General features: G+C 28.1%; 1 long non-coding RNA gene across 1 annotated transcript in view; it reads right to left on the bottom strand.

The window, feature by feature from the left end:
• Nucleotides 1–1,672: 1,672 nt before the first annotated feature.
• LOC113387619 overlaps nucleotides 1,673–14,563 on the bottom strand; it is a 240,613-nt gene continuing 227,722 nt past the window's right edge. Inside the window, exon 5 of the long non-coding RNA XR_003368149.1 lies at nucleotides 1,673–1,745. This is a non-coding gene — a long non-coding RNA (uncharacterized LOC113387619). The remainder of the gene's footprint in view (nucleotides 1,746–14,563) is intronic.

Here is a 14,563-nt window from a genome sequence, read left to right as displayed (position 1 = left end):
CATTTTCTTATTTTACAAAAAAAAAAAAGATCATCGTCTATTCAATTGAAATTTATGATTAGACCTCATAATGTTTTTGTAATGTCATTGTTAACTGGAAATCTGTTATACTAGGACATTTATTAATTGTTTTAACATTATTATATGGATTTTTGGATGGGTGGCAGGCAACCAAGAATTTGTCCAATCCAATTGTGATTAACTATACTCAAAGTATTTTTTTACATTTATTAGATATATGCAGCTATACCCAAAAGAGGTGAATTTCACATGAAGTTTTATTTGAGATCCATAACCTTAAGTGAAAATTTGACATTAGAATTGAACTGTCCCTGTTAGATTAAATGGTGATTTGGTTCCTGTATCCAATGTTGTTAAATATCTGGGAATACATTTAGATAGAAGATTAACCTGGCATGAACATATTCTAAAGAAGCGTCAGCAGCTTGAATTAACACGTAGGCAACTTAATTGATTAATGGAAATGGAAATCACAAGTCACAATAGAAAATAAACTCCTAATATACAAGACAATTAATAAACCAATATGGTCCTACGGCCTACAACTATAGGGTGCGGCTAGTAAATCGAATATAACTATTCTACAAAGGTTCCAAAATAAAATTTTGAAAGAAATCGTGAACGCTCCAAAATACGTAACCAATTGGTTGATGCATCAAGATCTCAGAAGTCAAACTATAGAAGAAGAAATTAGTCTTTACTGTACAAGATACAAAGCTCGTCTAAGTCGTCATCCAAACGTATTAGCGTTAGATCTGCTCAAGCCTTTACCATCAAAGCGTCTCAAAAAAAGAATCTGCAATAATTTACTACAAAATATAACATAACATCTAAGAAGGATAGCGATCCTTCGCACGCAGTCAAATAATATATAACTGTAACAATATGTAGCTGAATGTACTTTGCATAGTTTGCTATGAAAAATAAATAAAAAAAAATTGGACTAACAAACCCTGTACTAGTTTGCGTTACCCCTTTCAACCCATTATGCCACCGCTCGGCCAACATGTAAAATGTAACCGAAGAAAAGTTTAAGTTTTCAATTATTATATATCAATTTATTGATTATTATGTGGCTTTTATCTGCTGCTAACAAAAACAACCCTTATGTGTCGTTTGTCATTCAAAAAAATCAAGATATCTAATTGCAAGGCAAATTTTCCAATTTCAATATTTCATCTTTCCATTCGTGAAATAAATCCTAAATCATTTTAACGAATGACTACGTATTATATTCCGCTTATGTACGGTCCGGCGCGTATGTAGATTTCTTGAGTGCGTCGCATCCGGGAATTGCGAGGGAGAGCCGGACTTTTTTATTTGGTTTTGCGGACTCCGGTCATTCGTCATGCGGTATTTCCCGCTTAGTCCGGAACAACAACCATCATTTGTTTTCCGAACGGAAAAACTCCTCTGAAGAAGAGAGGGTCATAGTACGACGGTACACGTAAAACGACGGAAAACACATATTCCCCAACTAATGTTCAACCCTTTTTTATATAAAAAATTATTATTTTGTTAATTGAACCAAAAATATAATAAAATCTAATTTTATTGAAAAAAATGAAGCAATTGAAGAAAAAGTAGCCAAACCCCAACTAAAATATTTTAATATTCAGTCTAATTCAACTAATTAGCTCTAGTTCACTTACCTCTTAAAGGGTCTTCTTGTAAAGGGAGATCCTTGAACGTGATGTTAATCATCATATTGTAATTCTGATTGTCTGTAATAAACAAAATAAAAAATCAACACATATTGTAGTAAAATTTTGAAAATTGAACAAGAAATATTTATCTAATGAGGTTTAAAAATATAAAATTAATTTTATCACATAGTAATGAAATTAATTGATGAAAAATTTAAATATAATTATACAAAATGTAATTACACAAAGCTCAAAATGCATAGGTATATCATAACCAGAAATTATTGACAATTTTGACATGTACCTAAAAATATAAAAAGTTAAACAAATAAAGACGTATTATTATTATTATTTAAGGACATTTAGGGACATTGTATGCTATATTGACAATATTAACAATATTTTAACTATAATGATATAATCTTAACTATTTAGTAATAAATAATATTACTGATCAATATAATAATAATAAAAATAAAAAAAATAGTGAAAAGTTCTACTCAGCCCGCATCTGCTGAGATATATTTTCAGTATTATCAAATTCTTATTTAATTTGTCAATATACTATTTTCATTATTATACAAGGTATAAGAAAACAACTATTTTCTTATTGTTGTTATTGTTATTTTGTCAAGTTTACCAAAATGACAATTTCAACTGATTAATAAAGACTTGAAGTTCAGGTTGATGATAAAAATCGTCGGTTATCTGATATTGAGGCAAAAATATTTTTTTGTGTCCAATCCAATACTTAAGTAGTATTCTGATTTGTACTTTGAGTCGATTTAAACTAAATTGAAAAATAATAACAGTACAGCAAAAAAAAGGTAAAAATATATCAAAAGCTATTAATGATGGTTTATAGAGATAAAAAATAAAAACTTATCCCACTTTTCGAAATGAACTTGAAACACCAATTTAATTGATACTTAGTGATATTTAATACCAAGGTTGCCCCAGAAACATGTCGAAATGTGTTAGCAGCAACTATACAAAAGTATGAAAGTAAACTCTTTTAAAATTACACAAAAGTAAATTATTATAAAATTAGGCTAGGAAGGGGCACAAAGTCCAATTTGATTTTGAACAATTATATTGTGAAAACCAAACTAATTATATCACAACAAATAACACATATCATATAAACAACAATCTGACTATGTTTAGGAAAACTCTCAGCTAATTCATCAATGTAGAAATGTGTTTTTTGGCTACTTTTCAAAAATTTGTCATCTGGTGCTATTTATCTCATAAGTGGGGTAAAATGGGACGGCCACGAGACATCAGGTCTAATGTTTTATTCTTAATTTTAAAGGAATTCAACGAACTAATAGCCACATTATTTATACCAATATAAATTTTATGGATGCATTTTTAGGGAGTAAAAATATTGTAACTTTGATCTGGTATTTTGTCAGAAATATTCATCAGAAAAGTTGGAATAACTACTTATTTTATTTATCTCTTGTAAATTGCATTTTTCACCTTAATTTACATTTCTATTTATCATTTGTTATTGTTTACAACTTTGCCCGGTTTAGTCGGAAAAGTTAACTGAAAAAGAATAAAGCACAACTTTCCAATCTAACGATAGTTTCTCCTGCAGAATATACTACTTTTGTTAGATCAAACTCAATTCAATTTCATTCCGCAGATACGTAATAAAGAGTTAATTTCTCAAATTTGAAATAAGGACAACACAAATCAAGTCGATAACCATATACGCTATAAAGGAAATGTACCGATTGTTTATCTTAATGGTACAATTTACAGACAAACCGTCGATACGATAAAATAAATGCAAGCAAACCGATAAAACAATAAATCGTTCCATTCGAAGCAGTGTAAAAATCTACGGCAAGTTTATATAGGGATAAACTATTATTACAGATAAATAGAATTAGATACTAACCGAGTAAGGGCTGTTAAGGTAAAGACAAAGATATTAAAAAGTAATAATTGAATACTGACATATATCAAGCATACAAACAGTCAATATATCCTAAAATTGGTTTATCGAAGTACCTGTTAATTATTTTTACGAACATTTGTTTTTAAAATGTGCAGATTCGTTAAGTGCGAATTGCGGGTCTATAGCTTGCAACTGATTTAGAGAATCTATATTTTGCTATTGTAAATTGCAAATATTATATTTTTATATCTATATTTTCTATTGAAATTAAGAGTTGGTTATTAGAATCAGTTGACGTAGTTGCTGAAAGCCAGTTAATTATACTTTATTATGGGTATTCTCATTAAAATTATTCTATTAGTTCCAATACTGCAATACAAATGAAAGCAGAAAATAGATTTATCTGATTTTCCTAATACGTAAGACTTGGAATAATTTTTGCATAGACCTTTCGATATGCTTTTCCTTTGTTCTTGAATTGAATTAACGCAGAAGTTAAATTCATATAAATTTTAGTACAGCTTTGAAAGATTAAGAAATCTACTTATTTGATATATGAATTAATACTAGTTATATATGATTATCATATCAAATTTAAAATATTTTTCCAGAGAAAGTTCTCTTTACTTGAATTGCTCAACTTCTTCGGTAAAAATTCTTCTATTTTTAGAATATATTATAAAATTATAAAGAAGGTCTGTTTCATAATAACATTCTAAAACCATTATATATTATTAATTTGTCCTGACCTGATTTTAAACTATGCACATAATTTGATAATATTTATTGTTGCCTTAAACTATCCAAATGAGGAGTTTTTATCAGAGTAATTAGTTATCAAATTAAAGAATTGTTCAAATTAATTATTTGTTAATGTGTTAACTCATTCAAAATCAGGGTATCTAATAAAAATATAAAAACAAGTTTTTATATTGTGTTTATCATTTTAATATAATTGAGAAATTTTCTCTAGGTAATTTATAGTATATGTTTCTTACTTCTTTAAACAAGAAATGTAGTCTCTATTCATTCTAATGAGATTGCATGGCATTCAAATGAAATTGTGTGATTTTGTATTATAAAATATGTTTATAAATAATTGAGTAAATTGAACTGAAATCCTGTTTCATTAAATCATTAATTCAATAAAACAGGAGAGTTAAACCATTATGACTCTTACGACCATAAATTGGCTAGAATTCTAAATCAACATGACTCAAAAATGATATGATGCTAGATAAAAAAATGTGTAAATGGCATTTTGCCCTAAATAAGTTGCATGAACTTTCCGATATGTGTCGAGTTAAACAATAAATATTTTATTTGAATATGAGCTACCAGTTTACTTGTTCAGTTGTTTAAGTAACCACCTGTCTGATTAACTACCTTTCTAAGTTGTCCGCTTGTCTACTTTTGCATCTGTCTACATGTCCACCCGTTTACCTATATACCCCTCTGAGTTTCTACACGTATACATGTCTATATGTCAACCAGTTAACTTGTCTACACGTCTATATGTTTAGTTTTGTGTTTCTAGACTTATCTACATGGTTTCTTGTCTATATGTTCACATGTTTACCTGCCAATCTTTCCAATTGTTTACATGTCTACCTGTCAGCCTGATATCAATATTCCTAAATGTATATAAATCAATAATAATTATTTTTAAAGATCATTAGACTATAACATGCCAATTATTGAATTTTTTACCTGAAAAACGCTAGACCTGCATTCGTAAAATTGTGATCAATTCTTCATTCCGTCGATACAAGTAAAATGTTTGAATCATTGGATCGGAAAAATATATAACCTTAGATAAAATGAGCCCAATTGAAACTTTGAATCAATTTTTTTTTAATTACTATTTTTGTTACAACTGCTAAATAATTAACATGTCGTAACAGTAATGAACAATTATATAAATTTAATAAAAAGAGCACAAAATAAAGAATAGAATTTTCAATAAAATGATATCCGTAGTATGTTGATTTAATATAAAATAAAAGCAAATAATAATAATAAAATTAATAAGTAAAATAAATAAAATTTCTGATTAATAAAAAAAATACTAGAAAAACAATAAAACAATAAGTGAAAGATAATACTAAACATAATGAAATAATAATCAAAATGAATGATTTTTCATAATTAGTTAATAATTTTTCCTTAAAAATTTTTACAACCTCTGAGAGGGTTGCAGCTCACTCCCATCCCTCTTGACATGGGATCGTGTGTATACAAATCGTTTGCATCGCCCAGAGACACAAATACAAACCGCTCAGAACAATAAGCACACGCCAATACTCGGCCACGAGGTAGCCACCGACAAATAATACAAACGATGCAAGAATAAAGAATAAAGAATAACCAAATTGCGCGAACGTTACAAAATACCCGTCTATGTCTATGCGAAATGGTCAATTGTTTTGTTTTCACGAGCAAAATATGAAAAAAGTGAAGGATTAGCAAAGTGCGAATCGCAATCGGTGGCTGAAAACTTTTAACAATTTTTTTTCTTATAATTCGTATATAACAGAAGATAACAAAAATCTAATCAGTTCTTCATATTGTCAATACAAGTAAAATGTTTTTTGAATTATTAGAATCGGATGCGCCGTTCTTTTAAAAACTGAGTTACTGTTTTTGGCACTTTTTGCCCTGTATTTGGAACGGCTAGATTTGCCTTCGCCAAAAACTAATCAGCACGTCTCCTTATCAATACGAATCGGATGTTTTGTGAATTATTCCAATCGGTTGATCCATGTTCCCGAAATCGTCGACACATATTTGTATTCACATACACATAAATCCATTTTTTCTAAGGTATGCCAAAATGTTCAGAAACCTTCGAAACGTAAAGATATATGCAATTTTTAATTTTTTGATACAAATATTTGATTTGTATATGATCTACATGTTTAACAGTGTCTAACTATTACTTTTGTACATATCTATCAGGTCAAACGTTTACCTATGTACCTGTTAGCCTGTCTACATTTCCATATGTCTATCTTTTTACATGTCCTCCTTTCTACATGACCACCTTTCTACATTTTTACTTATATACATGTCAACTTGTCTACATATCAACTTGTCTACAAGTCAAATTGTCTACTTGTCAACTTGCCTACAGGTTTACCTGTTCACCTGGTCTACCAGTATACCAGCCTACCACTAAACTAGCCTACCAGTATACCAGCCTTATACCTGTCTACCTGTTCTCCCTCCTACCTGTCATCTGTGTCTCAATATTTCTAAGTCTATATAAATCAATACTAATAATTTTCAATAATCACTTCAGAACAAGAAATGTATTTTTTTTTCTATTTTTCTGCAACTCCAAAATCATTGAATCTGTCTTTGCAAGAACGTAACCAATTTTTCACTTTATCAATACTAGTAAGATCATTCGAGTTGGAGGCTCCATTATTTTAAAAACCGACATGTTTTGCACTCTTTGCTAAAATTTGCACAGATTTGACATATTTAAAACCCATTCGATGTATCTCTCTCGTTTATTATTCAAAATCGGTCAAGGCGTTTCTTTATTATTAGAAGAATAGTGCAGAATTTTTCATCCGCGTTCTAGACAAATATCTTGAACTGATTTTGAGATTTCAGAAACTGTTCCAAATTAGTTTTTGGAAACGATCGAGCATGCTGTTTCTTTGCAATTTTTTTTTTAATTATCTGATCGATTTCATGGAACCCTGTACATGATTAGAGTGGATGGTTTTAACTAACATAAAATATTATTCCTGCAACAAGTAATTAAATAAAACAAAATATTAAAAATTTTTAACAATATCTCGCGAGAATCTTTTCAGATAATATTGTTTTTCGAAGTTGAAGTACAATGAATAATTTTATCGCTACGATTTTATCAATTCAGTTGTAGTAGCTTATAATTGAATTGCGATCACAATTATCCATAAAACCATTAAAATTAGAATAAATTTTGAAACCAAATGTGAATAACTAAACTAAAATGTATCCTATTAAGCCCTTTGTCATTTATTTTATCATTAAATTTTAATTAGCTGGAGAGACTGGACCAGAATCAGAGGTCCCGGTTCGAGGACCTTGATGTCAAGCAGTGGTGACATCGTTTTTAACTTGAAAAAAATAGATACTCATATGTTTCCAAGTTAAAATAGACGTTATATGCATCAGCAAAATATTCGCCACTTTACAGAAATTATAATAATAAAATTTATCACACAGAGATGAGACAACTGTTTAGATTGCCATCTGTAAAACCGATAAAGTATTAAGCCAAATTAGCCGAACAGCTTAAGGATTAGGTAATAAAAAAAAGTAATAGAAAAAATATTAAAATTGAAAGCTTTCTTCAAATTAATTATAATTTTCAGAATGATACAGCACCAAACACATTTTTTCATTAAATATATGTTTTATGAAAATTTGCAATAATCTAGCAAAAAAACTAATTAAAATATTTAACAATCGATTCCAATAAATCGGCAACATAAAATATATTATATTGCAAATCATGAATAAACTTGAATTCCATATGTCATTCGCGCGGGCGTTGCAAAGTCCTTTATCATCTTAAATATCTTGTTCACTAAAATGATAAAAGCCTGTCTAATAAAAATCTAATAGGTAAACAGAACCAGCTGAAAGACCGGCAAATTAATCATGATCCTGTCTGATTTAAGTTTATGACAAATTACTGATTGTCACCGGCAGTAGTTACTTAAGCGAGAACTTAACTTTGACTCCGTGTTATGTAATTCTTTAGCATTGATAAGAAATGCCACACACATTGGACTTATACTATTAATTTAGTGCTGTAAAACAATAATCGATTATTAATATTTAAAACATATTAAAAAAATAAGTAAACATTGACCAGCATTTAAAAAACGATTAGCAAGTGTAAATAGTGATACTGGTCAATGTATACAGTTAAGAACTACGTTTTCGAAACTTATGCATAAGATATTGGACAGGTGTAAATTATATCCACAATAAAAAAATGGATACGATATTATTTATGAAATATATATTATGAGAGAGTACCGACAAAATAAGCAACTAATAAAAAATATAAGACCATCTATTTTGTAAAGTATATAAAATATAAAATAAAAAGAGTATGTAAATATAAATCAATTAACTGAGGTTGATGAATAGAAGTGGCACATTTTGTGTATTGACGAGTACATTTGTCTTTGACAATTGGCTATTGAGATTGCAATTTTTGAAAAAAAAATAGAACAAATGAATTTTGTGATATTTGTGTATTGACGAGTATACTTGTTTTTGACTATGGGCTATAAAGTTTGCAAATTTTGAAAAAAAAAATAGAACAAATGAATTTTGTGTATTGATGAGTATACTAGTCTTTGATCATTAGCTATTGAGATTGTAATTTTTGAAAAGAAAAAATTTAACAGATGAAATTTGTGAATTTTGTGTATTGGCGAGCATACTTGTCTTCGACCACTGGCTATTGAAATTGCAATTACAATTTTAAAAAAATAGAACATATTTCCAAATTTAAAAATATTTAGTTATGTCGTTTTTGAGGCTACGCCGGTATAAGCTAAACGGTTGTAAGTGAAATTTTATGTAAAAAACAATATTTTACCTCGTTTCTGACGATACAAAACTGCGCGTATACTTTAATGAAGGCACCACCATAACCAGTTAATTGATTATATATAAATGTTCAATAATCAAGAAATCTAATAATTCAAAATGATTTATTAAATTAATCCTAACATTTTATTTACCAGGCTGTTAGTTAAATGTGATTTTTTTTTCAATAATCCAGAATGAAGCATTTAATTTAAGCAATAAATCATTTCTTTAGAACAATTTTCAGTACAAAGTAAAAAAATGACAATTTGAACGATTACACGAGATATTATAAATTTATACCATGAATTATTTTAATATACCATAGATTTGTATAAGAATGCAAATTTCTTAATGACTTATCTTTATTTTAAACAAGGCATCAGAAATCCATTCACTACAGTCTCTATTCAAAATTTAATAAAATTGAAGTTTCACACTGAATAAGTAATTTTTAATTGATTTTGAAATCAAGAAGACATACAATAAGATTTTTGTGTAAACTCACAAAATTTTTAGTCAATTCTCGAGCAATAATATCTCTCATATAGAAATATCATATGTATTTTAATTTTCAAACATTAGTAATACTTTCATAATTTTAAGATTATCTGTTATATTAAATATATAATAAACAAATCCGTATCAATTTGAATGTCGATAGATGAAAAAATCCAATAAATTAAAATTCAAATCATGTAAATGAATTATCATCAGCAATTTGTTAGTAATGATTTCATTAATGGGATTTAAAATAATATCTTATAATAATTTAAAAATCGAGACGTTAGCATCTTTCTTTCTAACTTGAACATTGGAAAAGTGACATTATTTCAAATAGTAATAATCTTAATAATATTTTTGGATTTGACTATCTTTGAAAAATTTGATAATTAGATTTTGGAGTCTTGTTGTAATTTTGTTGATTGCTGCGAATTTATTTATTTTTCAAAATAATAAATATGTAGTTCCAAAATTTTGTCAAATATAATCTTAGTTGAAGCTTCTGAATCCAAATTAAAAAATTTATTCCGGTGTAGAATCTCCAATTGTCTGTCATATCTACTATTTTGGAAGTAGGGAAACACCTAATGTTGAAGTTTTTTGAATAAATGAGGATCATCTACTAAATGATCTGCAGTTCTCAATGTTTTTGATACAAAAAAAATGATGGCCCAGGGGACCTACTTCATCCTTAATTAAAAAATCACTCACTGGAGTGATTTCTATAAATTTTTTAAATAATATTAACTGTTTTAGCGTAATAGCAAGTATTATTTTTATCGCTGTTTATAATATCAATGAAAATGTGTTAAAATGTGTCTTAAAGCATGGTATTAAATTTATAATTCTTGTTTTTTTTTTCAATTAAAAAAGATATATTTCAATATATAAAATATACACATGATGTCCACCATCATACATTGTACATAAGCCTACCCTTCCTTCATTATTATATTTTACTTCATTATTAGATATTTCATATCAGTGCGTTTATATATAATATAAAAATAAAAAATAGTATATTATATTTTTGCGGCAAGAAAAAAATAATTTTGACCATTCTTAAAATAATTCTTTGTCCCAGCACTAACTCAGAACCAGAGTCAAGTACTGTACCACGCAGTCATCTGCGTTTCGAGATTAAGTATTATTTTGATAAATGATCTGCCTTCCTGCTTTCAGAACTTATCTAGATAATTAATTGACATCATTAGATCAACGTCGGAGTTTTCTTATTATCTGGTAGGTACCTGTGTTTGTATTTGTCAACCATTGTCTACTTCACTTGTCATAAGTTAGAGAAACAGATACGCCACGATTAAAATCAAATGCATATATAAACACCTAGGTGAAATATGATTTGTCTTATATGAATCATAATGAATTGATACGAAATCAAATATATCGACAGCTGGAGATGGATAATTAAATATCTATGATCTATGACTTGTATATTATATAAATCATGAATAAAATTAATAAACTTAGATTACTTAATTTTTTCAATTTTAAGTAAGTAACTTAATTTTTTCATTGGTAAGTAACTTTTAACACTTTGTCTTAGGTTAATCATCTTAAGTTAAAAAGGATGTGCACGTATAATCCTTTTTAAAATATATCTAGTAATTTGACTATTTTTTAATTATTTTTTCCGAAGTAATTATAAGCCATTTCTTATTATCTATACCAAATTTTGCATATGTAAAGGTAATAATCTGGAGCAAGTTTATTTTTAATTATTTTTTTTAACTTCCCGTAGGGTAAGTTATTGTAATGGGCCAAAAATCGACATTGAAAATTTTTACATTTCTCGACGTTTTGAAGGTTTCTGAACATTTGAAGGCATACCTCATAATCAGAAAAAATAGATGTGTGTGTGTGTATGTATGTATGGATACAAATTTTTGGTCACGTTTTCGGCCGCACGGATCAACCAATTTAAATGGTTCAAAACACATTCCATTACTATTGATAAGGAGATATGCTGATTAGTTTTTGGCAAAGGCAGGCTCAGCAGTTACGGTGATAAAGAGCAAAGAGTGCAGAAAATAGAAATCGAGTTTTTGAGAAAACGGAGCATCCGATTTGATTGATATAAAAAACATTCAATTAGTAATGTTTGTCAGAAGTGTTTATTAGTTTTTGGCAAAGACAGAGGCCCAGCCTTTTCGAAGATACGGAGCTAAATGTGCAAAAAATGGCAGTTATTGAAAGAACTAAGCGTCCGATTTAAATGATTCAAAGAACTTTATGCTTGTCTTACCAAAATAATTGATTTTGGGAAAAAAATTGTTTCATTTTTTTTCAATTTTTTTGCAAAATTTTTTTTTGTATATCAAAAATAATTCAGATTTTATTTTTAATTCTGGCTATAGTTAATATACTTTAAACAAATAATTTAAACTTAGCAATTCAGTTTATACAGTTCTTATAAATATTAGACAATGTTACAATATTTATAATAGTCTATTTGAAAACATTCAGTATTCCTCGAACATTTGCGGTACGGGAAGTTCTAGCAATTTGCCTTAAGACACGATGCCATACACCCCAATAGTTTCATTTTATATTTATCATGATTCAGAATATGTTGGTCCATCAGTGTAGAAATTTAAACTTAACTGATGTAATTTTATAACTCAGACATTATAAAATAAAATATAACATATTAACAATCAATATCAAAATTTAAACTTAGGTGGTTGCATTTTAATATCGAGTTTCAAACAATATTTTGCAAATCACACTAATAAAAAATTCATAAAATAACTAACCTAAAAATGAGGTAATTTATAAGCAATGGCAGATGGCAGCATTCAGATAATTATGGTATCACCATCTTGTATTAACATTTTCTTCAAATTTATAGAATGCATTTTGCCTAATACAATAAATAACACTATTTCAACAACTGATATACTCAGTTGCAAACACAAATTTAACGGCACAAATAGTTTAAAATTTATTCCAATCCTTAAAAAATAATCAGAAGTTACCTTGGATTCATTATACCAATCCTTACAATATCGATATATAATATAATCAAAAAACTTGTTATCTATATACCTTAATTCAAATAGTCATACAATAAACGTTTCTGATAGCCACTCAATAATACAATTACCAGTCTAATGTTATAATCTAATGTTAATAAAATTCAACTATCAAATAATGAAATCACTTAATAGAACTTCATTGGAAATCATTCTTTAAAAATACTATACGAAAAAAGTAATTATTTGCCAAAAATTAAATTATATACATAGACCAGTGTGTAAATTGAATAAATTTTGGAGAGGTTTTGACAAAATCCGTGCAAAAAATGATAATATCAGTTGTACGTTTTCTATAAGAAGGTCAAATTATTGTATGTTTGGAATGATAAGCATAAACAGCATATTTTTCTTATTAATGTTAAGCTATAAATAGCTTTAAATGTGGAAAGCGCGTTTAAATTTTAAAATAGAATTTTTAAACTCAATTTGTATCATTGAATTTGTATTTTTAACCAAAGGAATTAGTTAATAAAATAATATAATTTAGGACATGAGGAAAAATTCAGTAGTGGTCAGTTTAATTAATTTCGCTCCGAATTGAATTCAAAATGTTTTGATTAAGTGTCTGTAACCATAGTTCAGATTGTCGTTGACAATGACATATGAATACATATTAGAAATAATTATTTCGGACGTGTTTATCTTAAGATTAGTTTAATCTAGACTAAATTCAGAGCATCATTCAACTGGACAAACGGTCAAATCTGTCCCGTCGGACGGTCAAATCTGCTGGACCCTAACTATAATAATGCCATCAATTACACCAGATTATGTCATAATCGTTAGGGACTCCTGATGGATTAATCCATCATCGCCTTGATTCTCATCGAGAACATTAATAAAATCTAATTTGTGAACATATATTTTACAAACACGTCTGAATTAATTATTGTTATATATTGCAATAATATTTGATAACTAATGAGACTAAACTTAAACGGTATATTAAAGTAAAGGGTATCGGTATTTTTATATTTTCAAAGTTCAACTTTGAAACTCAATTTTCTCAAAGAGTTTTCTGATAAAACATTTTTATAACTTGTCCGTAATTCATATGACAACGACATTATTCTAAATCTTATATATGAAAATGGAGCTCGACAAAATGTAAAACGCTAAAATGGCTGTACGGATTTGGCCAGCCTTAGTCTTGAAAATTTTCTTTCTAATCAGTAGATTGTGGAAAGGTGAGATATTATTTCGAAACCGCGTAGAAACTTTTTTAATTTGAAATTTTTTATAGAAGCGTAATTTATATGAAGCAATAAACGGCGGCTCATACGTCAAATTTCAAACGTTTTTAACAGATTATGTTCAATTACATTTAATGGATTGTTTTAGGTGAATATCATTGAATTATGATTAAATTGTAGTAAGTAGTTTTGTTTGTAGTTATATTTATACACAAAAATGGGTCGCAAGTGAAACTCAAAATAAAAACTTTTTTGAAATGTTCATATGAAAATGCACTTTTTGGCGTTACAGCACTCTTTTTTTGCAAATCATATTTTATCAGTTCATCATTTTATAAAACATTTTCTAGGTTATATTATTTTTTATTTGTTACTTGAATTCAGAACCTAAACTTGGTTTTGATCAAAGGGATATTTTGTCGAATAACATATTCCCAGTTATAATTTCTCGGATTTTATCAAAGAATAAATCGTAATATGGAAGGTCCAGGGTTAAACAGGTCCACCAACGATGTGTCAAAGACAACAATGTTTAAAAGTGGAGGGAAAAAATGTATAACCAGCTGTCCTTGATTTTTATCACTTTGCTCTCGGGTGGTAAACGGTCATCTTTGAAAATCCATA

This window comes from Ctenocephalides felis, unplaced genomic scaffold (genome assembly GCF_003426905.1).
Source record: "Ctenocephalides felis isolate EL2017-DRISC unplaced genomic scaffold, ASM342690v1 CF-g0.4_SCAFFOLD_03572, whole genome shotgun sequence".
In the NCBI taxonomy this organism is placed as follows: Eukaryota; Metazoa; Arthropoda; class Insecta; order Siphonaptera; family Pulicidae; genus Ctenocephalides; species Ctenocephalides felis.
This window is presented reverse-complemented; position numbering and strand designations above follow the sequence as displayed.